This window comes from Panthera tigris, chromosome C1, assembly GCF_018350195.1.
Source record: "Panthera tigris isolate Pti1 chromosome C1, P.tigris_Pti1_mat1.1, whole genome shotgun sequence".
Taxonomy (NCBI): Eukaryota; Metazoa; Chordata; class Mammalia; order Carnivora; family Felidae; genus Panthera; species Panthera tigris.
In genome coordinates this window covers 161,435,819-161,460,622 of record NC_056667.1, presented here as the reverse complement: position 1 = coordinate 161,460,622, position 24,804 = coordinate 161,435,819, and the positions used below count along the sequence as shown (strand labels likewise).

The following is a 24,804-nucleotide window of genomic DNA, read 5'->3' as shown; positions in this document are numbered from 1 at the left end:
TGACCGGAGCCAAAGTCAGATACTTAACTGACTGAGCCACCCGGGTGCCCTGCTTTTTTTTATTAATTCCTAAAGGATTCCCCAGTTCCCTGACATTCCGATTAACTGAAGGCTTCCTGGACACATAATTTAGAGTGGCCCCTTTCTCTGCTGTCTTCCCCACAGCCTGGCTTCCCTGCACTCTGAGCACTTGGTCCTTCATGTCTGTCTCTGGAGCTATAGTTAGCTGCAGGATTCCCCCACTACCCGAAAGCAGAGCGCTCCTATGAAAACTTTCCTAAGCCAAAATGGCATAAAGCAAAGAAACAATTACCGTGAACTCACATGGAAGATTTTTTGAGCATTCTCAGACCCAGAAAAACAATCTCTCTTTGGCTTCTCTGGTCCCTTAGGACACATCTTGCTAACAGATGTGCAAGATAAATTGAGATAAAGCACAGATGCTCAGAGGCAAGGTTCAAAGCTACAGAGCTTGACGCTGAGATGCCCAGTGTGGTTTCCAGGGAAGGGGCTTGGCGGTGCCACCCTCACGGCTTGGGGCTTGCACTGCTTCTACAATGGCTTGCTGCAAAACAAACACTGAACGCTATTTTCACTTTTTGCCTTTTTCCTAAAAGCAAAAACTCTCTTTGGATTTTTTTCAGTTAGCAAAAAGGTACAATGTAGGTCTTCCATAAAAGTGAAGTGGCCTAATGCAACCTTTCAAAAAATCGGGGGATACCTGTACACATTTCTCTTACTGGTAAATGTTTGAAATGTCCCATCAACACTCTACCACGAATTCCTTAGCATTACAGAGGCACATTTACAGGAAGCTAAGGAAGCTCCAGCTTTGGGACCTCCACTTGCAAGGATCCCTTCTAATAAGGAAGGACTCATTTTTACATCTAATGTTTTATTCATGATTTTATACTAATTTTCTTAATATAGCAGCCTAAATTGTCTAAAGCTCAGCCCCACAAAACGTGTCCTTGCCTTATTGCCCTTCCCAGCTTCTGATAGAGAAATCAACCAAAGTGCGTATCTTAAAAGCTTTCTTAAGCCACCAGCTTTCCATAACAGTGACAGGAGGGTCCCAGACAAATAGAAGACAGCAAAAGTGTGTGCTCCTTTGTACTCCCAGAGTGGTCAGTAGATATTTCTAAAATAATTCAATCATTGTACCGCTCACATTGCATTAGAGTCACTTAAAGGCCCCACAATGTGACCCATCTAGATAACATGTTTGACCTCTGAGGGGTCTGGGAAAGAAGTCTGGATGCTATTAGACATTGAGCTCAGATTTAGCTTAAATTTTGCCCAGGAAGATGCCTGCCAGAACAGCTGGTATATCCATCATGGACTCAACATAAATGTGTTTTAGTCATGAGGAACTCCCACCCTTTTCCTGTTTTCTGTCTCCAAGCAGTTTAGTAAGTTAAAGGTCGACTGTCAAAATGCTATCTATTTAAGATAGGTACCTGAAGCAAATATCAGATAATTGGGAAACCCTAATGCCTTATGGTGCTATTGTATTACCAAAGATCCATTTTTACATGTATTCATTCAAATAAACAACACTGATTGAGTAGCTACAATTTATTAGGCATAGGGAATATGAAGATACATATTATACAATAGGAAGCACTAGTCCTAGAATCAAGGGTCTACATTCTAGATTTAACAAGAACATCAGCCAGTAGGCACAAACCCACTCTACCACTGGTTCTAGAGACATGCTCCTCACCACCAACACAAGGCTGGTTGGCTGTGTGCATGAAAGGGAAATTCCCTCCCCCTTGGTGCTTCCTGCTTGGACTTACTCTTAGAGCAAAGGTATGGACAGGTCCCAGATGGGGCCACCATAGAAAAATGGAAAAATATATCTAACACAGAAGTGTAAACATAAGACCCATTGCCTAATTTACTTATCTAGATGAAAACATAAATATTGTTTTCATTTTCCATATAACCACCACCAGTTATTGATCATCTACTATGTACTACAAATTGTGCTAAGGTCTTTGCAAATATTATTACATATGTCATTGTTAGTCAATGTGACTTTACATGTGGAGAATTGAGGCCTGAATCGATTAGAAATTTGCCTCAAGCCACTTGCTGTGATTGGATCCAGAATTCAAACTCAAGGTTGAATAAATACATTTGAATGGGAAGTCATAATATTGTCAACTTTCCATATGCCAGTTTAAAAAAATTACTGACATTTCATAAAAGCAAGGACATTTTAATAAGCCAAACTCTTAGAATAAAAGATAGTAGGCTCAACTGAATAAACATAGGTTCGTAGGTACATTGCATTTATTTTCCTCACTGGGCTATGCACTAGCTCTAGTCCCAGACCCACCATTTACCAGCTGGGGCACATTGCCTCTTGTTAAGTGACCTAATTTCTTTTGGTTCTTTGCTCCTTTACAGTTTAAGGAGTGGTCATAACTACCATTTTGACACTGTCAAAAGAACGTACCTGTATTTATCAGCTCATCTTATCAGACACTTGCTACCTTTTAAGGTGATCTCAGGGGAGCCACTAAAATTCAGACATCATTTTTCATTAAGCACAGATTTCTGAAAGTCCCAAACTGCAATGTGAATAGTTAATGTGCTCTTCAATGTATCTCCCTTGCTTTCTACTGTTCAATATTTGTGGAGTATTTCTTCCAATCCTATTATAAACTTTTTGTATTGAATTTATTTTTTACTCTCCTTGAACTTGGAAAAGTTTAAATTCCAAATCATAGAATTTGCTTTCCCATAATGGCCAGAAGTACACTTTGTGTTCTTTGCCTCAGTCATACAACCCAGCGCTCATTCACAGGGGAAGTAAAGGTAAAGCAAAAGACAGTCATGTTCAAAAGAAGTCAAGTAAGTGGCTCCAGAATTTCAGAGTATTTTCACAAACAGTCCCTCATGTTTACCCACAGCAGCCCTGTGGTGGAGAAGAGACTGATCTCCCATGCTACAAATGCAGGGCTGACACACTGAGGGAGGAAGTGACCTCAAGGTCTTATCCCTGGTGAGTGAAGGGGCCAAGACTACTTCAGTCACAGTCTTCAAACTGCATTTTTGCCATTGTTGTCTGCATTCATCTGACAAATAGTATTGAGCACCTTCTCAGTAATGAGAAGGCATGGGGTGAATCCAGTTGAAGACACAAAGGTCAGGACCACCTAAATTCCGTGTTTCAGGGAGCTTACAGTCAGTCCTTTGTGGACTGAGGCAAGTACACAAATAACTTTAGGACAAGGCAGAATACATGACCTATTCAAAAGCTTGAAGTAATGCATCACCAGGACCCAAAGAAGGTACAACTCTTGTGAATTGGTTCAGCCTTACTGCCCCACATTCAGGTGTGTTTTCCTCATCTTTTTTTCTTCTTAATGTTTGTTTATTTTTGAAAGACGGAGAGAGACAGAACTCCAGCAGGGGAGGGGCAGAGAGAGAGAGAGAGAGACAGACAGACAGACAGAATCTGAAGCAGGCTCCAGGCTCCTAGCTGTCAGCACAGAGCCTGATGCGGGGCTCAAACTCATGAACAGTGAGATCATGACCTGAGCCGAAGTCGGATGCTTAACCGACTCAGCCACCCAGGCACCCCCCTCATCTTTCTGAGTAAGACTTCCAGTGTTTCTCAAAATGAAAGTTGTGGACCACTTAAGCACTTAAGGAGTGCTTGTTAAATACAGGTTCCTGGGCTCCACCTCAGACCTACCCAAATAAAAATCTCTTGGAACCCAGGAAAATGTTTTTAATATGACCCACTTCACAAATTTGCATGTTATCCTTGCACAGGGAACATGACAATCTTCTCTGTATCACTCAAATTTCAGTACCTGTACCGCTGAACCAAGAATGAGAATTTATATTTTTAACAAGGTTCAAGGTCATTCTGATGCACATTCCAGATTCAGAATCTCTTTTCTAAGGTGCTACCCCTGAATTTGGGCCTTTGAAAGAATATATATAAGAATATATTCATATATATATATATATATATATAATGAAAATTAAATCATGAGATGGCATCCACTTTTTGTCATACTAAATACTCCATTTAATACTACCCCCATGCATGCTGATTCATTACAATGCTATTTGTCTTAAAAATGCTTTTCTTAAAAAATCAGCTAGCTAGCTAGCTTATCTATTACCAAACCCAAAGAAAAAATTGTGTAACAAGAGCACTGCATAGTCCTGGCCAGGAAGCATCAACACTCTTTACTAAATGTATGTTCTAGTCTGTTTTCCTGAATTACGTACGCTTGCAATGTGTGGCCTTTCTCCATACTTTTTTCTGGTGAGTTCTGGTCAGTAATTTTGATCCAGAGTGCTATCAAAAGATGGTATCACAGATAGTGCCATAAAGAAATACAGAAGAGTGCCATGTTGGATGTTACCATTTTTTAAGTAGCCCAAGGTGACTTTAAGTAAATGGTTGTAACAGAGAAAAGGAATCAGCAAGGATCTGGGTGATGGAAATCTTTTGACATTATAAAAGGTATTACAAACTTCTCTTCTACCAAGGAAGGATGGACTAACAATTCTGACTGGTAATGGGAAGACACTAGGGCTTGTGACCTCAGGAGATCTAAAGAGAAGACCAAGGCCACATAAGAGGAACCTCTGGACTCAAGGACTTGACTGAAACAGCCTGTTCAATTAAGCTCCCCTGGAACGCACACTCCTGGAGTTAAGGGGGGCTGCCTACACTGCGGCTGAGAATGCAGCCTCTAGCACTGCAGTGGTTCACTGCAGCCAATGGAAACTGTTACAACCTGCTAGAAGGGTGGTTTCAAACCTCAGAGAATCACCTGGAGGGCTTGTCGAGACAGGGCCCTGTGCCCCACTTCTGGAGATTCTGATTCAGCAAGTCTAGGAAGGGGCCTGAAAATCTGCATTTCTAACAGAGTTCTATGTTATGCTTGGTTGTACTGGTTTTTAGACCACACTTTTTAACTGGAACTGATCACTGTTTATAATAACAGAATACTTTTTTTCTCTGCATTAAACTAATATGTACATATAGCATCAAACCTAAATACTGTGTCCATTGCTTGCATCGTGCTTTAAGAAACTTAGCTAAGTAGAAAACCAGTTGGTATGGCACTGTTGTACCTGAGACATAATGATGTCTTATGATTTCCCAATACTCTTTCTTTGGCCATTAATCATATCCATTACTCTTTTGTTGTTATTACTGTTGTTGCCTTGCCAACATTACCCGGGGGTGGGGGGTGGGGTAGAATCCAAATGTTAATAAGTGTTAATTATGGAGTTTTAAAAATCAAATCAAAACAGCAAAAATCATGAAAAAATAATTCATGAAAGCTGACAAGCCTTCACCCTTAATCATCATCTCAAGGTTAAATAATGATCGAATTCTTTCAGTTGAAGTACTTATGTTGCATCTTGATGTTTGACTATCATATAAATATAACTGTGCTATTAGGCTCTATTTTTCATTGCAGATGAAATTGATGCATCTTTGTGTGATGTAGTCTGACATAGTAAAATTGTTACTCCCTAGGTAGGATATTCATAAAAATGTAATTATCGTAATCAGAACAGTCTTTAAGCTCATGAGAGGGGATTGCCAGATTCATGATTGGCAGTTTTCAATCATTTCACATATAATAAATAAACTTCTTAAAGCAGCCTTGGGAATCACTGATGTCGTACACAGGGAAACTATTCTGATCAAACAACAAAGGGTGTTGGGAGATGGTGACGGGAGTTCCAGTTGGCTTCCTCTGCCTGGCTTTGGCCAGGACTAGATGGGACTTTCAACAGATTTCATTCGGTTTACTCACCAACAGGTGTAATTAACAGTGCCATTTGCTGGGAAGAAAGAGGTCACAGGAAGACTACCGTTACTGAATAGAATGCATTTATTGTTTTCCTTCTAGAATTCATAACCTGCTGCACGAGTAGCCCAGGAGCTGCTGTGCATGCACCATGCCATGGCGGGGGGGGGGGGAACTGTAGCAATGCCATCAGCGGGATTTGACCCTGGGTTAGTTGGGAGCTTCCAGTGTTCTTCATGTCCCCAATCCTGGTTTAGGCAATGTGCTTAATAAATGTAGAGACAGCACCAACAAGCCCATGTTGGTGGGCTAGAGAAATAAAAACCAACAGAAGAAGTCAACAGACAGTTCAATTTGAAGAAGAAAATCACCTATTCAAATTGGACAGTAACTTTGGTTTTGATTCCATCTCTTTTAGAATTACTTAGTGGGGACGAGTTCTTCCCCACTAAGGTTATGATTTTTCTCCTGCAGAAAAACCTCCATAATCCCATGACTTGTTTTGATTCATTTTTTGGTAATAAGAGGTCCTACAGCCATTTTAAATCTCCAACACATTCCCAATCAAGAAGTTAGAGATCCAGTCTTGCATAATAATCAACTCCTAGAATCCGATTTAAAGCTGACACTTTTCCCTTTACCCCTCTGGGGACTTCTGCAGCCGAGCAGCCAGGGAAGGGGGCAAGGTCCATCTGTTCCTTTCCTCCACCTACTGTTTCCAACTGTCTGCGCCCATTTCACTAACCAGCATCTGTTCCTGGGTCAAAGCCGGCAGGGGGAAGAGAAGTAAGTGAGGGAAGAGGGACAAAAGCTCCTCGTTTGCTAGTGGCCTCTCAGGGTGGCTTCTCTGCTTAGTAGCTAGGCTATGAAACTGAAGGCTGCCTCTTCCCAGTAAGGGGTGCTCTCACGGTGCTTCAGAGCCCTACCTTCCCTCCCTCCCCAGGCCAGGCCCGGGACCTCCTCGCACCTGAAGCTCCTTCCTCAGCTGAAACCCTCTCCCGCTGTCTCAGGCTGCTCCCTGATGAAGCCTAAGAGCTCCTCTAGGTGGCCCTGTTGGGCAGGAGCTAAGTTTCCCCTTTCCTCACTCCTCTCTTCCTCTCCCTCCCCCTCCTCTTCCCCCTGGCCCACTGCCTCCCCCTGCTCTTCCTCTCCCCCCACCATCCTCCTCTCCTCCCTCCCCTTCCCCCCACTTCCCCCAGTGCTGGCCCACTCAGTCGCCAGCCTACTCCAAGCTGCGGGAGATGTATGTAAAGCTCTCTAAATGAAGACTTTTCAGTGAGAAAGCATCTTTGGGGTGAGAAAAACCCTCTTCACAAGTCTTCCCTCTCAATCCTCAACCCCCCCTGATATTTTGCTATGGAGACTGGCTGTTCCCCACTTTTGTGGAGAGTCCTACACTAGCTGTTACACCCTGGGCTTTTCCTGGAGCCACTTACTGACATTATCTACTCACTGGGAAAGCTTAGCCTGGGCCCCCCCTTCTTCCTCTGGCACTGGTCCTACCCTCAGGTGTGTATCTGTTTGGCCTAGAAGGTCAGCCAAAACCTAGGGTTCGGTGAACAGCCACACTTGGTGCCACACTAAGCCCTACCCTCCAGTTTGGTGCCTTTTAGTAACAAAGGAAGTATTTTGGCCTCTATTTGCTACCTTGGGTTTTATTTCCCAGTCTGTTCAGAATCTGGGCGGGGTGCTATTAATTGAGGTGCTATTTATTGAGCCCCCTTTCTACCTTGAATGTAGGCCAAGGATTTGAGTCATGTTACCACTTTTTGGATAATCCCTCTGAAGATCTCTATCCTTTTATGGCTCCTCTCTTTTGCTTGTCATATTTTTTATCTTGATGTCTCCATGAGAACCTCTTATTTAATATCTTGAAATGTGTCATATGGGAAATAACTACCTAAAAGCTCTTAGAGTTTTTAGAGTTTTCTTAAGGACTAACTGATTATAACAACTATTTGAGGACATATATATATAACCCTGAAATGAAAATCTTTTAGATAAAACTTTAAAATACTTGAGAAGGAAAAATGGCTTTCAGGGAGATTCCAGTTTTTTCTTGGCTCTGCTGAAGACTAGCTATATGACCTTGGGAAAGTTGCTGCATCTCTCCAAACCTAATTTTTTCATGTATGAAACAAAGAATTTGGCCTAAAATTCTCTCAGGTTCTTTTCCCGCTCTTACCATGAATCTGTGATACCCTGAAAGGAAGTTGAGAGAACATTTCTGTTGCTAAGTATGGATGAAGGTTAACACACAGGCTCCCCTTGGTATTCACGAGGGCTCCCTTCCTCCACTCAAACACATTTACTGAGTGCGTACATCTTTTTTTTTTTTTAAGTTTATTTAATTTGAGAAAGAAAGAGAGAGAGCAAGCAGGGGAGGGGCAGAGAGAGAGGGAGAGAGAGAGAATCCCAAGCTGTCTCTGCACTGTCAGAGTAGAGCCCCATGCGGGGCTTGAACGCATGAACCTTGAGATCATGACCTGAGCCAAAATCAAGAGCCGGATACTTAAGCAGCTGAGCCATCAGGCGTCCTCTGAGTACATATATCTTTACACCAGGAGATACTTGGGTGCATAAGATTTCATCCTTGACCCAAGAAGCTTATGAATATGAAGGAGAAGCTAGACTGTTCATGAATATTGTTAAACAATACATGATGCTTTATTTACCCAAGAAACATTTCCTGAGCACCTACCATGGTAAGTACAAAACACTCTGGGATGGTGCTTGGAGTGCAGTGGGTGCAGTTTCCTCTCAGGGCACCATCTTTTCCTATGTGGGACATCCCTACATAGAAGCCATAATCAGGATGCGTTGAAAGCAGAGCTGTGGGCCATGTGACAGTCCACAGCCCCAAATCCACCCTCACCCCCTTGGTCCTGTGCTTCCAAAGACAAAAACAAAAGATATTTCTATTAGGAAAACGGTGGTGGTGCTTCTCTTCCCTCTCCCTTTCTCTCTCTTTTAAGACGTGATAATCAGTCAGGATTCACTCTGTTTACAGTTTGACTACTTCATAGAAAAATGTGTCTATAAAACACCTGGTAGTTGTAAAAAGGCTTGGGTAAGGCCCAGGGAGCCAGATAAATATATGTTATTTATTCAGCTGTCCCAAGCCATTACCAATCTCCTTACACCCAAGGGCTGTCTGTCCTCTCCTAAGTTTTATTTCTAATATTTTCAATACAAAGTCAGGTTTAAAAACAAAAACAATAATTAAAAAAAAAAAAAAAAACCACAGGAAAATCAAAGCCTTACCTCCCTGAAAAACTATCAAGTACAAACATTCTTCGTGGCATTTCAGGCATAGTCTGATACCCTGAACCAGAAAAGATGGTTGCAAATGCATTTATCCAGTGTAGCAAACATAGTCGATCTAAGTAAATGTTACTGGTCAATGCAGTTCAGCAAGTATCCCCTAAGCACCTGTGGTGGACCTGGCTCATGCTTTAAGTGCACAGACACCAGAGATTCTGGCATGTTCTCCAAGCCACATGGTCAGAGTAAATGGTGAGCACACTGCCTGGCCCCCACCTGCAGACAGCCTCACAGTGGGCTTTGAAGTTGCTCTTTGCTGTTATCTAATCTCCAAAACTGAACCCTAATCCTGACTTCTTCCTTTCAGTGACTTTTCCAAGATAAGTTATGTTCACCTACTCAAATGCATCACCATGTGCATTTTTAAAATGTTTGTTTGTTTGTTTGTTTGTTTGTTTGGAGAGGAGAGGAGAAGAGAAAACCAGCAGGGGAGGAGCAGAGAAAGGGGGGCGGGGACAGAGGATCCAAACGGGATCCAAAGCAGGCTCCGCACTGACAGCAGAGAGCCTGATGTAGGGCTCAAACTCATGAACCACAAGATCATGCCCTGAGTGAGCCACCCAGGCACCCCTCACTGTGTGCATTTTTAAAGGCTTTAATCTTTATTTCATTCGCTCAAATTCTGATCAGGCAGCTTTCCACAGAGAGGTAGTCTCCTGCCCTACTAACTGTAATATAATTTTAGAATGGACTGAGTTGAAATCCCTTCTAGGCAGGATCCCTAAAGAGAGGATATTTCCATTGAAGATACATGTGGAATTTTGCTTTTTGGGCAAAGGAGAAGGGACAGCACCTGAAGAGGTATCCCAAACAATGAGACATGTGGGGAAAAGCTCCAGTGGAGAGAGAAGTTAGAAGGGGTTGTGCCATACTTAAAGTGATATTTTTCTAATCAGGATGGAGAGCCTGACACATGGTCTGAAAACAGAACAGATTATTTGAAATCTGGGATGTATGATCACCATCTTCACAGTAAATGAAGCCAGCAGCTGTTCAGAGTGAAAGTCATTAACAAGGAGTCTCTGTACACTGAGGGATCCAGAGGAGTGGATGGGAGGCCGACTGATGTCATCCATTTACAAGCCAGAGCTTCAACACACAAAACAAAGAGCCTTTGTTACCCAGGGTTTCCTGGAACCACTTGCTGTCATCACCTTGTCTGCAAAGACAGAGGTGTAATCTACTCACCAAAAAACAATGAAGCTTTGCTTCCAAACGACACAGTCTGGGAATGCAAAATACAAGAAGCAGGGGCAAGCACAGGACAGATTGTCAGCTGTCCTTTACTTGTTCAGTTCTTAAACTGATTTCAAATATCATACTATTGTTTTTAATTAAATCCTCATCACTCTGCTTTCTAATCTCGTGCATTCAATTTGAAACTTGGGAACTGTTTTGTTGCAAAGGAGGAGATTCAGAAATTCCAATTTTCCTACTTAATAAGAATGTTATGTTCAGCATAATGTAACAGGAGAAAAGCTTCCCTTTGTTGCCAACACTCAAAGTCAACGCTTAGTTACGTACTTGAGGAATAATCCTTGGAAAATATTTTAACTCCAATTGCTATCACCAGTATAGAAGTTTTTAGGCTTCCATCTCTACTTTTTAAGTTGTCACGCACTTTTTCAACTTATGTCCTATCAACAGCTGATTTTACTTAAAATAAGACATCATAGTTTATTCTGACCATTCAATGTTTTGTGCTATCTGTATCATCATTTTAGTTCTCTTAGAATAGATAAGAAAGACTTTGACTTTATGGGAAACTCAAGGTCAAGGTGTATAGGTGTTTTTTTTTCCCCCTCTCTTTCTGCATCAGGGCTTTAAATAGTAAACAGAAACACAAAAAGAGATTTATTTGAATATAACTGGTGTATCAATTGTTTATAGCTAAAATCAACTAAAAGTGGATTAAATTTACAATCTCACATAATAAGAAATCCAGAGGTTGGCATTTGCTAGTGGTTGCCTATTTCAATGGCTCAATGCCTTGCTGAGGACTCTTCCCACATTTCCATCCCATCATCCAAGGTGCACTGGTATTAATCCTCAAATTTGGCTAACAGCTTACAGGAAGTACATGAAATGGAAGAACTTGTTAAATACCACCACAGGGAAGTAGTTGGCAAAATCCAGAAGAGATCAAGGAAATTTAAACCTGACTGGATATTTGATGATATTGAAGAATTTTTGTCAATATCTTTAGGAGTGACAAATGTATTATAGGTACATTTTTTTAAAAGAGTCCGTATCTTTTAGAGACACACGCTGAAATATTTATAGCAGAAATGATATGATATCTGAGTTTACCTCAAATGCCTCAAAACAATCCAGTGGGAGTGGGGAGTGAGGATGGGGGAATGACAGGCTGTGAATACTAATAACTGGGAAGCTGGGTGATATGCACATGGGGGCTCATTATACAGCTCTCTCTGTTTTCTGTTCCCTCTGTTTTTAATAGAAATTTTTATATAGTTAATTTTTTAAAACAACAAATGAGAAAGGAGTATAAAGAAGAAAAAAGGAAGGGTCAGGTAAACAATTCTCCTAACTAGTCAACCATTTGGGCCAATGAACCTCTACTGGGCTTTCACGGTCCAGGGCAGGAACTGACTGTGACATGCACCTGGGTCTTCTGGGAATGGACCGTCAGCTTCTGCAGAGTGGCCTCGCCAAGGATGTCTCAGGGAATACTCACAATAGCAGTCTGGGAGTAAGTACTCCTGCTATCTGCATTATTATTATGAGAAAATGGAGAAAAGCCTTCCTGGCTATTCTAAAGTAAGTACTCCTCCAAAAAGTAACTTAATCCCATCGAAATAAGTGTTATTAGGCCACAGTGTTAATTCTAGCCCATGTGGTCCTAAAGAAAATATTTTTAGACAAAAATAACATTCTAGTGATGTTTCATTGCCATTAAAGTTAGTGTCTGAAGCCTTACAGTTGTATGTTCATGTTCAGTAAAGCCTCTGTTTATTTTGAGAAGGTATAAATCTAGTGCACTTAGAACCAAGAAACTTATTTTTTAAACTTCATTTGCTTGCTATAAATGACAACAAAACCAAAAATCAAACCTCTTAACAGACATAAGCCAATTTTGACCCAACATGACTTCATTATCCCAACCCTCCAAAAAAACAAATACAAAACATACCCACCCACATGCACGCACACACTAAACAGCACAGGCCAGTATTCAAACTTCCTCCCCTCCCCCAAAAAAAGAGTGATGAAGACAACCTCCAAGCTCCAGACTATCTGTGAAAGATCCATGAGCATTGTTCCCAATAAGGCCTCTAAACAACATAGGACAAAACTGTAGTCTGATACATTTAACTATTTTCCCAGCTATATCTAAGCAGCTCCTAGACTTTTCTTTGAGTCATTTTGAAACCAGCTCACAAAAAACTAGTTTGGTTCTCTCTTGGACCAGGATGAAATAGTGACCAGAAGTGAAGAAAAGTTGGGATGCAAATTTTCCAGCACGACCCATAAGAGGCTGAAGGATATACTGTTTATCTTTGGTATATTTCTACCTCCACGATCTTCTAACTTTCTGGCTCTGTCAGTCTTCATCTCCTACCTAGGCTTATACTATGCTCATGTCCCTCTAGCTTCCCCAAACCTTTCTCATTTCTTCCCTCTCTCAATTTTCAGTGCTCCCAAATTCAATTACAAATTCCCAAATCAAGGTTTCAATTACAGCAATATGTAATAAAACATTACTAGAATGATAGATTGTCCCATCCCCCTGAGCCATCTTCCATCAAAATTCTAATTCCCATACTCTTCACGTGCTGATCTAACCTAGAAGCTAGGATTAAAGCTACTCCGTTTAATAGACATTCTCAGCTACCAGCTCACAGTCCTAAGGGTCTATCATCCTCATATATGCTCTCATCAGAATGCTCAGAGGGAGCATCTTCAAGAGGTGGGTATAAAGATGACTTCAATAACAGAAGCTACGGAGGTGATACAGAGAAAAGGTTTCAAGCATGCCTGATCATTCTAATGTACTTTAATGTAATAAAAACTCCCAATTAAAGGTGTAGCCTAGTAAAAGTGTTTGGGAATGAGGGTGATACCAATTACTCAAGGTACTGGTAGGTTTTGTTCTTCCTTGATGAAAATTTTGTCATGAAAAAAAAAATCAAGCCTTAGGCTTGTGACAAGGCTTGTCACAATGCACGTGACAAGGCTCATGTAATTTAGAGTGTTCCACAAAAGTTTTTTTCCTTCTGGGGAGCAGAGGTGGCTCATGAATTCCCCTGTCCTCTTTTTATGCCCCTGCTGAGATAATATGGAAATATTTTAAACTATTGGACTTTCAGACAGAAATATATCTTAGAAGACTAGCCTCCAAACCTTACTGATCATCAAGAACACCCCGGAGACTTTTTTAAGTAAACATTTTTATCTCCCCCCTGCCCTACTAAATCAGATCCTCAGCCAGGGTGAGAGAAGGTAAAGGACTGGGGTAGGAATGTTTTCACAGTGCACATGTAATTCTAACAATCAGTCATGTTCAGGCACTACTTTGAGGAGGTACCACCCAGTACCTCCTAAGTCATACCACTTACCTGCTCGGAACCATAGAGGAGGGGAGAAAAGCCTCTGTGAGCCCTACCCTGCTTCCCACCTACCTGGCAAAGTGCATCACTTCCCTGTTCTCAGAGCCCTATAATCTAGGCCACCCAACTCAAGATATTCATACTTCCGTGTATGCAATTCCTCCTACAGACAAAAAGAAAATAAAATACACTTATCAACACCCTAAGTATCAATCAACCTTTCAAATAGCTAATTTCATTACCTAATGACGATGTCCTTGTCAGGTTGGCATCAGCACCAATTTGTGGTTGAAGAAGTGGGCTGAGACTGTGTGTAATTTTGCCAGGTTCCCTGTGATTAGTCAGAGAGGGCAGATTAGGGACCCAGTGCTGTTGGGCAGGATGGATTATTGATGTAGTCACTTGTGCCCTGTTCTTTTTTTTTTTTTAATGTTTATTTATTTTTGAGAGAGAGAGACAGACAGACAGACAGAGCATGAGTGGGGAGGGGCAGAGAGAGTGGGGGACACAGAATCTGAAACAGACTCCAGGCTCTGAGGTGTCAGCACAGAGCTCGACACGGGGCTCTAACTCACTGACCGGACCGCAAGATCATGACCTGAGCTGAAGGCGGATGCTCAACTGACTGAGCCACCGAGGCGCCCCTAGTGGAGATTTGTTTGATCAAAAGAAAAGGTACTATTCCCCTTCTTTTCCTCTCTGGACAGAAACCTAGCTTTTTGTTCGGAGGCTCAGAACACTCTTATGCTCAGGTATAAGAGCTTTAAGAACTTCTTTGTGTTTTGAAAGCTATCCTAGAAAAAGCCCCAACCAGGACTTTGAGAGTTCTTGTCTCTTCAAGAAAAGAAGCCTAAATTATCCTAAAAAGAGAGAAGAGGCAAGGCAGTGTTTCACAGGGAAGACAGACAGGGTTCTACCCTGAGAAGATGGACTCCCCAGAGGCTGGAGGGAAGTGTGAACATTTATTGTACCCGAGTGTATAGAGCAGTTCAGACTTTTCCACTCCACCATAGTTGCAAAGGGCAAAGAATGTGCCACCCTCAACCAAACTCAGGCACTTGTCCCATCTTAAAACTTGACTTCTGGGGAACCCCAGAAAGGGAAAAGGAACTAACATGCACTTTACACCTGTAGTGGACCAGGAATGTTTACCCCCATGGCCCAGGGAGTCCTGAGAGCCTTCACAGGGTGTCGAGCAGATGGCAGCCCTACCAGGCCGTGTTTTTCCTCTTCTTCCCCATCCCCTGCAGCTGGCTACCAAGATGCATAGAAAGCTGTCCTTGTGTACAGACCCCTTGGGGGTCACACTTGGAGATCTTAGCTATCTAAGCCCGTGGAATGTGGTCATCTGCTTACAAGTTCATGGCCTATAATGCATTTGGTTCTTTATCAAAATAAAAACCAAACAGAATGAGTAAAAGAAACTGGCCATGAGAGAGCACAAACTGTATGTTCCGTTTACATGAAGTTCAAAAACAGACTAAACTCGTCTAATGATAGTGGTTGGTACAACAGTTACCTTTGACTGGGAGTGGGGCCCAGGGAGCCTTCTCGAGGGCTAGAAACTTGCTATATCTTGATCCGGATGGTGATTTCACAGGTGTGTACATATATGAAAATTCACTGAGTTATACACTTAAGATATGTGCACTTTACTGTTATATAAATATCACCTCTGCAAAATAAATAAAGCAAATAAGCCAACAAACACAGACAAAACAATAACCTACAAAGATCTGCTAGATCCAACTTGCCTATTGCCGGGACCACTTAGTGGTCCTCTTACTGGACCTCTTACTGACTCAATCCTTTCCCAATTCCTAAAATTAATCTGGCTCCTTTACCCCATAAATGCACAGGGAATTTAAAGAGCCAGAGAAGAGCATTTAGCCCAAGAGTCCTCACCCATGGGGTAAACTGTAGCATGGTGTGTAGATGCAGAGATGACAGAGCCAGACTGCGCAGGTTCAAATCCCTGCTCTGCCACTTAATGGTTAAAGCCTTAAGCAGCTTACTTAAATTCACTATTCCTCAGTTTCCTGATCTATATTAATAGGCTTTATAATGAGGATTAAACAAGATTAATTGATATGAAAGCGCTCAGTAAATACCCAATATTACTACATGCCAAGCCCACGGTAAGCACTTTACCAATCTTATCTTCGTTTAATCCTTGCAGCACCCCTGTCTGCTAGATGGTGTTGTCCCCCATATTACAAGTGCAGAAACTGCAGCTCACAGAGGCTAAACTTGCCTAGGTTACACAGTTAGCAATGAGCAAATCGGGGTTTGAATCCAGGTCTATCTTTTCTTTTCCTGTTAAGAAGCTTCCCTGATGCTTACCTGGATCCTCCCAATATACCTGTGTTCCATCTACTCCCTCTTGGACTTCCCTAGGGCTAACCCATCATGAATCTGCATTTCTACTATTACATGCTGCTGAAACTGGACTACATAGCCCACTCTTCAGGGAACTTTCTAGTCTTTTGGATTCTGAGCCCCCAAGTACAGAATAATCAACCTAAATAATAGGCAATGATTGGATCAACATGGTGAACTGAGCTCGTAAGACCATGTCCTGTTCCACCCCAATTTTCATACAATGATGGAGTCAGGAGGCATGTGGATGGGTCAGCCAGTTGAGCATCTCTTTTTTTTTTTTTTAATTTTTATTTATTTATTTTGAGAGAGAGAGAGCACGAGCAGGGGAGGGGCAGAGAGAGAGGGAGAGAGAGAATCCCAAGCAGGCTCCGTGTTGTCAGAGCAGAGCCCTACAAGGGATGAACCGTGAGATCATGACCTAAGCTGAAATCAAAAGTGGGGTGCTTAACTGACTGAACTACCCAGGAGGCCCTGAGCATCCAACTCTTGATCTCAGCTCAGATCTTGAGCTTAGGGCCGTGAGTTCAAGCCCCATTGGGCTCCAGGCCGGGCATGAAGCCTACTTAAAAAAATAATAATAATAACAACAAGGGGAAAATGTTTTTAAAGAAGAAATCCACACAGCTCTGGTAAACAAGAAAGGGTACTATTATCAGAAAAAATTTGAAATATCTGGAAGATAAAAGTTAAATGAAATCAACACCGACAAGCATGAAGCAAAATTACATCCCAAGAACTGGCTACAGAATACAAACTAAATAAGTGATTAAAATGGGAATGGGAAGGTAAGAAAAAATCCAGAGAGATTACAAATTCAGAGGGACATTTGCAATAATAGAGAAAAAGGCTCTGAATCAACCATGAGGATAATTTACTAAAGAAGTGGATCCAGAACATGGGCCCATTGCCTTCCTATGCCCCAAAACTGTGACAGAAAGAAAAACATCAGTAGTGTTTGGCCTGGGGAGGGAACAGAAAAGCAGGAGGAAGTGTTAGGAGATGACAAGGTAACTCTATAAGGAAGAAAATGTGCACAGTCTGCCACCGGAGCAAAATTTTACTTACTTTAGCATCATGGCAGGGAAATAGCGCAAACCTATGGTGTATTGGCTTTCTGTTGCTGTCATAACAAAGTTCTAAAGCTTGGTGGGTTAATACAATACAAATTCATTACTTTACAGTTCTGTAGGTCAAAAGTCCCAGGCTAAAACTGAGGTGTCAGTACTCTTTTTTGGAGACAAGGGGAGAATTTGTTGTTTTGCATTTTCCAGCTAGTAGGGGCCACCACATGCCTTAGCTCATGCCCCCTTCTTCATCCTCAAAGACAGCAGTGCCGCATCTCTCTGACTCTTCTTCCATAGTCACAGCTCCTTCTGATGACAGATGCAAAAGCTTCTCCACTTTAAAGGAATCACCTTAATAATTGGGCCCACCTCCATAATCCAAAATAAACACCCTTTGTCAAATTATTTAATTTGTAAAATCGCTTTTGCCATATAAGGGAACATGTTCACACGTTTTTCTGCCTACCACATGTGGTTATTGGGTACCTGGCAGATAACCCTGCTTTCTGGTTTGGCAGTTGGAGTACTGGCTGTTCTAGCTGGAACCTGAATCTGGAGTGATACTCACAAAGGCTGGCAGCTATGACTTAACCAGGCTATTCTAGTGGAGTACCCTTGGCTGCGGCCCCCTTGGTTCCTACTGGCTTTCCAAGCCCGATGTGCAGCCTTCCAGTCAATTCTGTGAGCTACTCAATAGCCGGCCAATAAATTACTTTTCTGCATAAGTTAGCCAGAGCTAGTTTCTGCTACTTACAATCAAGAATTCTGGGGGGCCTAGGTGGCTCCATCGGTTAAGCATCTGACTCTTGATTTTGGCTCAGGTCATGATCTCACAGTTTGTGAAGTCTGAGCCTCACTTCCTCGCTTCAGACTCTGCGCTGACAGTGGAGGCTGCTTGGGATTCTCTCTCTCCCCGCTCTCTCTCTGCCCCTCCCCTGCTCATTATCTCTCTCTCTCTCTCTCAAAATAAATACATAAACTTAAAAAAAAAAAAAAAGAATTCTGACTGATACAGAATTCTCTTAAATACAGAGAACTGGTGATTGCCAGAGAGGAGGTGGGTGGGGGATGGGTGAAACAGATAAAGGGGGTTAAGAGGTATAATTTTCCAGTTATAAAATAAATAAGTCATGAAGATGAAAAGTATAGCATAGGGAATACAGTGAATAATATCATAATAATGTTGTATGGTAACTACACTTAACTGTGTGTGGTGAGCATTGAGAAATGTACAGGATTGCTGAATCACTTTGCTGTAATCACTAATACAACATGGTATGTTAATTACAGTTCAATTAAAAAAAAGATAAGTTAAGGCAACATGTTCTTTTCTGAAGCTAGAATTTGATTTATGATAATACATTTCTAGAGATCTACAAAGAACTTGGAAGGAACAAATTCAAAGCAGTTATTTAAAAACTTTATGAATGTTTCATATAAATATAAGAAAAATATCATTTATTCATAACAATATATATGTATTCATAACACTGTACAGTAACTTCTAGATTTGTAAATTTAAAGTGATGTGATTCAATAAAGGTGTTCGGGTTAAAATCATTAAACACAGAGAATAAACTGGTGGTTGCCAGAGGAAAGGTGGGCAGGGGATGGGTGAAATAGATACAGGGGATTAAAGTACAAATTCCAGTTATGATATAAATGAGTCATGGAAATGAAAAGTACAGCATAGGGGAATATAGTCAATAATATTGTAACAAAGTTGTATGGTGACAGATAGAGACTACACTTATCATAGTGAGCACCAAGAAATATACAGAATTGTCAAATCATTATGTTGCACACCTGAAACTAATACAATACCGTATGTCAACTATACTTAATGATAAAGATAAAATAAAATAAAAATTTGTAATCTAAAAATGAAAGAAAAAAGATTTCCGACTAATAAAAAATATTCTACACCCATTTATCTTTAAGCAAATGCTTCCTGAGGACAGTCCTCACCTACCTATGTAGAATTTATGTCAGATTTTGCATTCAGAGGAAAGGCCTGTCAAATAGCACACTCACACAAAAGCAGATAAAATCCATGCCACTTATGTTTAGTAATCGACCTAGTTCTTCCTTTTGTAAAAGTATAACACCGAATCACCAGACATCAAGGAAAACCAACATCATGGGAATCTAATAGACAAAACAAGAGAACAAACAGACCTGACTGCAAAGAAAATAAGATCAGAATAAAATTTTCATCTTAAGAAAAAGGCGGATGGGGTTCATGTGGTATATTCAGGAATATTTGGGAATATTTTGCCTACAAACCACAAGAGCATTCAGAGAGTAAGTTACTGGAACATAAAATTTCAGTATCACACTTCATTCACCACTGAATCCCAGCACTTAAAATGATGCCTGGACAGTAGGAACTCCACTCCCTACAATATTTGTAGAATGAATGATCCATGGAACCTATACATAACATTTACTGCTGTAACCATTTTCAAGTATACAATTCCATACCGTTTAGTACATTCTCAGTGTTGTACAACCACCTCAAGGTCTAGCTCCAGAACTTTTTTGTCACCCCAAATGGAAACCTCCATTAAGCAGTCACTCCCCGTTTCCCTTTCTCCACCCTGGCAAACACTAACCTACTTCCTGACTGTGTAGATGTGCTTATTCTGGATATTTCATATAAACGGAATCATACATGTGGCCATTTGTGTCTGGCTTCTTTCACTTAGCATGTTTTCAAGGTTGAGCCATGTTGTAGCATGTATCAGTATGTCAATCCTTTTCAGAGGTGAATAACATGTCACTGTATGGGGACACTACATTTTGTTTATCTATTCATCTGTTGATGGACACTTGCACACACCATTTTCTGCCACTGCACCACTGTCTCCCTCCCCGGTCAACTCTATCTCAGCTGGTAGCACCACCACTTACCCAGTTGTTTAGGCCCCAAACCTAGGAATCATCCTTGATCCTTTCCTCCCCTAAGTCCCACCCCACCCTGACATCTAAACCATCAGCAAGTCCTGTTGTATCATCCAGACACACCCCGGTTTTGGTCACATTTCACTACTTCTCCAGCTACCACCTAACACAAGCTACTGTCTCTCTGGTCACACCTAAATGTCTGTTCACTTCCTTTTTCCCCCTCTCCCCCATTCATTTCCCCACAATAATCAAAATTATCTTTTAGAAGTATGAATCAGACCATGCCACATCAGTGCTTAAGACCCTTCCGTGACTTCCCATTACAATATAACAAAATCTAGATGTCTTGCTATGAGCAACAAGGCCAGCATGATCCAGCCCCTGCATACCTCTCTGAGCATCAATCCTATACTCTCCAGCCATGCTGGCCCATCTTTGAGTCTCTCCCACACCAACCACTTTCCTGACCTAAGGCCTTCACAATCCCTGAACTTCTGTCTGGGACACACCTTCCCCTCAAACTTTGCTTGGCTCCCTCCTTCTCATCATGAAGGTCACCTCTGCAGAGAGGCCTCTCCTGACTCTCCTATATGAACTAGACTAGTCTCTCTCTGACCCCATACCTTCCCGGGTTTTTCCTTCATGCAACTAAAACCCTATAAAATTATTTTCTGTTTATTATCTGTCTCCACCCCCCAAGAATGTAAGCTTCAAAAAAGGTAACTTGCCTTCAGCCAAATCCCCAGGGCCTAGAGCAGTACCTAAAACATATGAGGCATTCAGTAAATACTTGTTGCTTGAATAATGAATGCATTGCATTATATACACACATAGAAAGAGGACTTTGTGTTCAATAAACAGAATATCCATTCTTTTTAAACATCCTTGAACATTTACATGAATAGGCCATGAAGTGCTCTTTAACCATGTTAGTGAGAGCATAAATTAGTGTAAGTTTTCTGGTGCATAATTTGATAATATATATCCAATTTTAAAATTCAAACACCCTCTGAACCTGTACCATATATTGGCACACTCGTGTTAAATCAAGTGATCCTTTATGTGTGGGCCTATTTCTGGACTCCATTCTGTTCTATTGTCCATTTGATCACTTTCAGAGATGATATAGACATTCATATGGATCTAAGAAAAGTTTCCTTTCCACAATATTACTGTTTTCTATTGTTCGATGTCCTAGAGCTGATTATTCTATACAGCAATAGATGTAGTAAAGATTTAATACTGAGGTCACATTAATATAAAAAATACTTTTTGGTTGTGGCAGAAAGATTTTCACCATATTTAGAAGAATATTCTGGGACACTGTCCTCCTGGACCTTGGTATCTCTCTGGAGGGGAGAGTAAAAATTTGTTTTAATTACAGGAATCACCACTTTGCCTTTTTATACTGTTATCAAATATTCTTCTCCCCTCCCAAAGTTCCTGAAGGATACTGAAATGATAGCTGTTGCAAATTGCTGAAAAGATGACATGTTTGAATGCACTCAGGTATTAGAAATGAAACATCTTCCCGCCTCCCCCCCCCAAATGGGGGAGAGACAGAGAGACAGGGAGAGAATCCCAAGCAGGCTCCATGCTTAGCACAGAGCCCCATGCGGGGCTCAATCCCATGACCATGAGATCATGACCCGAGCCAAAATCAAGAGTCAGATGCTTAACGGACTAAGCTACCCAGATACCCCAGAACTGAAATATCTTATAAAATCAACTACTATGGGTTTGAGAAATTGTCACTTTGGTCCATGGTGCTGAAGCAACTGGATATCCATGTGGAAATATAAATGAGATTCTTTGTTACATGAAGCACTCTAGCACAGTAGACTTTTATTTGTCCATTGTGCAAACAGGAAGGGCAGAGAGCCAAGGATCTTCTTCTGATTTGACAGAACAACTCTGACAATGTTTATACTACTTGGGAACATAAGTGTCAACTACAACATTATCACCAGAGCAACAAATAAGACTATCTTAACAAGTCTTAACAAGTAAGACAGAATGACAGGTGTCATTAAAGGTTATACTCACATAACATGGCAACAATTTCTAAGATATCTAGCATCTACAAGATTCCTTTGTTCAAATAATAATTCCAATAACATATTTGTATTACAGAGGACAGAATGAGCTGACAGCAGTTGTGAATATTTGTGCAAGGCTCGTATCACAGAGGAAGCAAGACTGATGTCCTTGTGAGAGTTCACATTTGACACCATATCTCATTGGGTCCTTTTACCAAGTTTTACCATGAGGAAGGTCATCTCTCTCTTTGTTGCAGAAGAGAAGAAACAACTTTTCATCTCTTTATTAGAGTTTGAAAAAAATTAGGAAGTTCCGTATTTTCAGAGCCAGGATCTGAAATTTTATTAGTCAGCATTAAAAGCAGAACACAGACCTGTGGGGTTCAGATTCACTGTGGAAAAATAGATTGTTAGAGGATTTGACTTGATGCCAGTGAAACTGAGACAATTTATCTTCCACATTACAAAAGAACAAGTCAAGCTGACATCAGACTTCTCTTCAGCAACCCGAGTACTAAAACACAATAAGATAGAGGGGTCCTATCACCAAAGGGGGGAATGTGGTAGAGCCCCTCCCTAAGGAAAAAAAAAACAAAAAAAGTCAAGGTAACCTGGCTATACACATACGTGACAATATCCCTCACGACCTTGTAACATGAGACCACTTAATCAGACTACATGTTTGTGTGTTATCATATATGGGAGACAAAGAAGTAAAATATATATAAAAAACTATGCCACGTGGTGTACGGGGCTCAGTTCCTTGGGTACAAACCCAACTGAGTGGTACCTGCAGGAATAAAGTTGCTTCCTGGAAAGAACAGAATGAATGAATGAATGAAATAAAACAAAACACAATAAGAAACCAGCTACCAAATGTTTTGGTAACATAGTTTTAGTTAAATTAGAATATTGTACCTAGGCAAACACAGTTTAAATGTGAAGATAAAGACATTTCCAACATGCAAGGACTTGGAACATTTACCTCTTACGTGCTCATTTTTGCAAAGTTGCTTGAAAATATTCTGAAGCAAAACGAGGAGAAAAGAAAGGAGACCACTGACCCAGGAAGCAAAGAAGTAAACCCAATGAGCAGGAAAGGGAAGTTCCAAAGTAACTCACTGTGGAGCAAGATGAAAGCACAACCAGGAGACACTGGAGAGAATGTGATGCCCACAGGAGAGGTCATCAGGAGAAAAAGGTACATGGAGGAAAAGAATGGCAATGGTAACAAGTGATAGGGTAATTCATAACATAAAGGCAAATGGCACAAGAGACAAAAAAAAAAAAAAGAAAGAAAAAGAAAAAAAGGAAAAACAAGTAGAAATAGGGAGAAAAAGCCACAAAATTTAAAAAAGGAAATGAAAGTACAGCCTGCCTTTTTGTTCTAAAGTAAACAGAACCCTGCCCTTTGGGGTGAAAATTTAGTGTTGGAGTGTATACCCAACAGATAAAGTCTGTGTGAATTACAGAAAACCTTCAAAGCTGCGGGGTGGGGGTGGGGGGCAGTTGGGGAGGGGGGTAGGCAGGGGAGGGAAGCTAGGCTCAGAGATTTATGCCCACAGTCTAATGAGCACAGACAACCATAACTGGTTCTTGAGGAAAAGAATGAAAAGTTAAAGGCAGCATTTTAGTAATATTAGCCTGACAATAGGAGAGGCGGGAAACCGAAGGACAAGTCTGTTGCAATTTTCCAGGAATGAGGTGGAGGAATAAACAGACAATAGAGAGGGAAGAGAGAACCTATCAGAAAGGCATTTCAAAAGCCGAGCACAGGACTCAGATACCAGGAGTGGGTAAAAGGGTGGGGATGGCCTATGAACTGGAAAAATGGTGACAGCTTTTCATCGAGAATTGCCATTTTATTATTACACACATACTTTTCCTCCGCCTCCTCTTCTTTCTACTTCTTTTCCTCCCTCCAAGTTAATATTAAGCTCCTTGATGGTGGAGATTAAAGCTTGTGTTTGTTTCCTTGACACTAGCACAGGATCCTACAACTAGTCTCTCAGCTAGTGCTTGTGATCATGACTGTGGGTGCTGGTGGTGGTGGTGGTGGTGGTGGTGGTGGTGGTGAGATGATGACGATGATGATGATGACGACACGACGATGTTTCAATGCCTTAAGTATAGGAGAATTGGAAGCAAGAGTGACTTGGGGTATAAAATAATGACGATAGAATCAGAGCTCTGGTGAGATGTCCGCTCCCGTTGGGAACTGGAGAAAATACTTTTTGAAAATATTGCTGCTGCTTCCTTAGTGAAATGCCTTCATTTTCCACTTCTTTAGCATTTTTTACTTAATTCCATCTATACCTATGCAAAATTAAAATCAAACAGTATTGAGAAGTCTGACTACTGTCAAAGAAACTCATTTCAAAATTCTTTCAAAGCCTTTTTTGACTGAAAACAAACAGACTTTTTTAGAAAGCAGAGTTATTTAAACAAGCTCTGTCCTGACAGTCAGGCCTTCTACATCTTGTTTTGTTCTTGTTTCTGAAGATTAAAAAAAAAAAAAAAAAAAAAGTTATTTTCAAAGAAAGCACTAGGTGGCACTTGTGATGTATTCAATAATTACCTCAGATTCTGGAAAAGGTTTGGTTGGGGTGGGGGTGAATGCAATAAATATTGAAACAGGAAAATCTTCATTACAATAATGAAGATCAGTATCTTATGATTGTGTTTACTATGTTATTATGTATGAGTAATATCT

At 41.0% G+C, this 24,804-nt stretch overlaps 1 long non-coding RNA gene and 1 pseudogene across 8 annotated transcripts in view; both read right to left on the bottom strand.

Moving 5' to 3' along the window:
• LOC102957346 overlaps window positions 1-24,804 on the bottom strand; it is a 130,845-nt gene that overhangs the window by 82,149 nt on the left and 23,892 nt on the right. The gene's annotated exons all lie outside the window — the stretch shown is intronic.
• LOC122241704 lies at window positions 3,748-3,847 on the bottom strand (annotated as a pseudogene).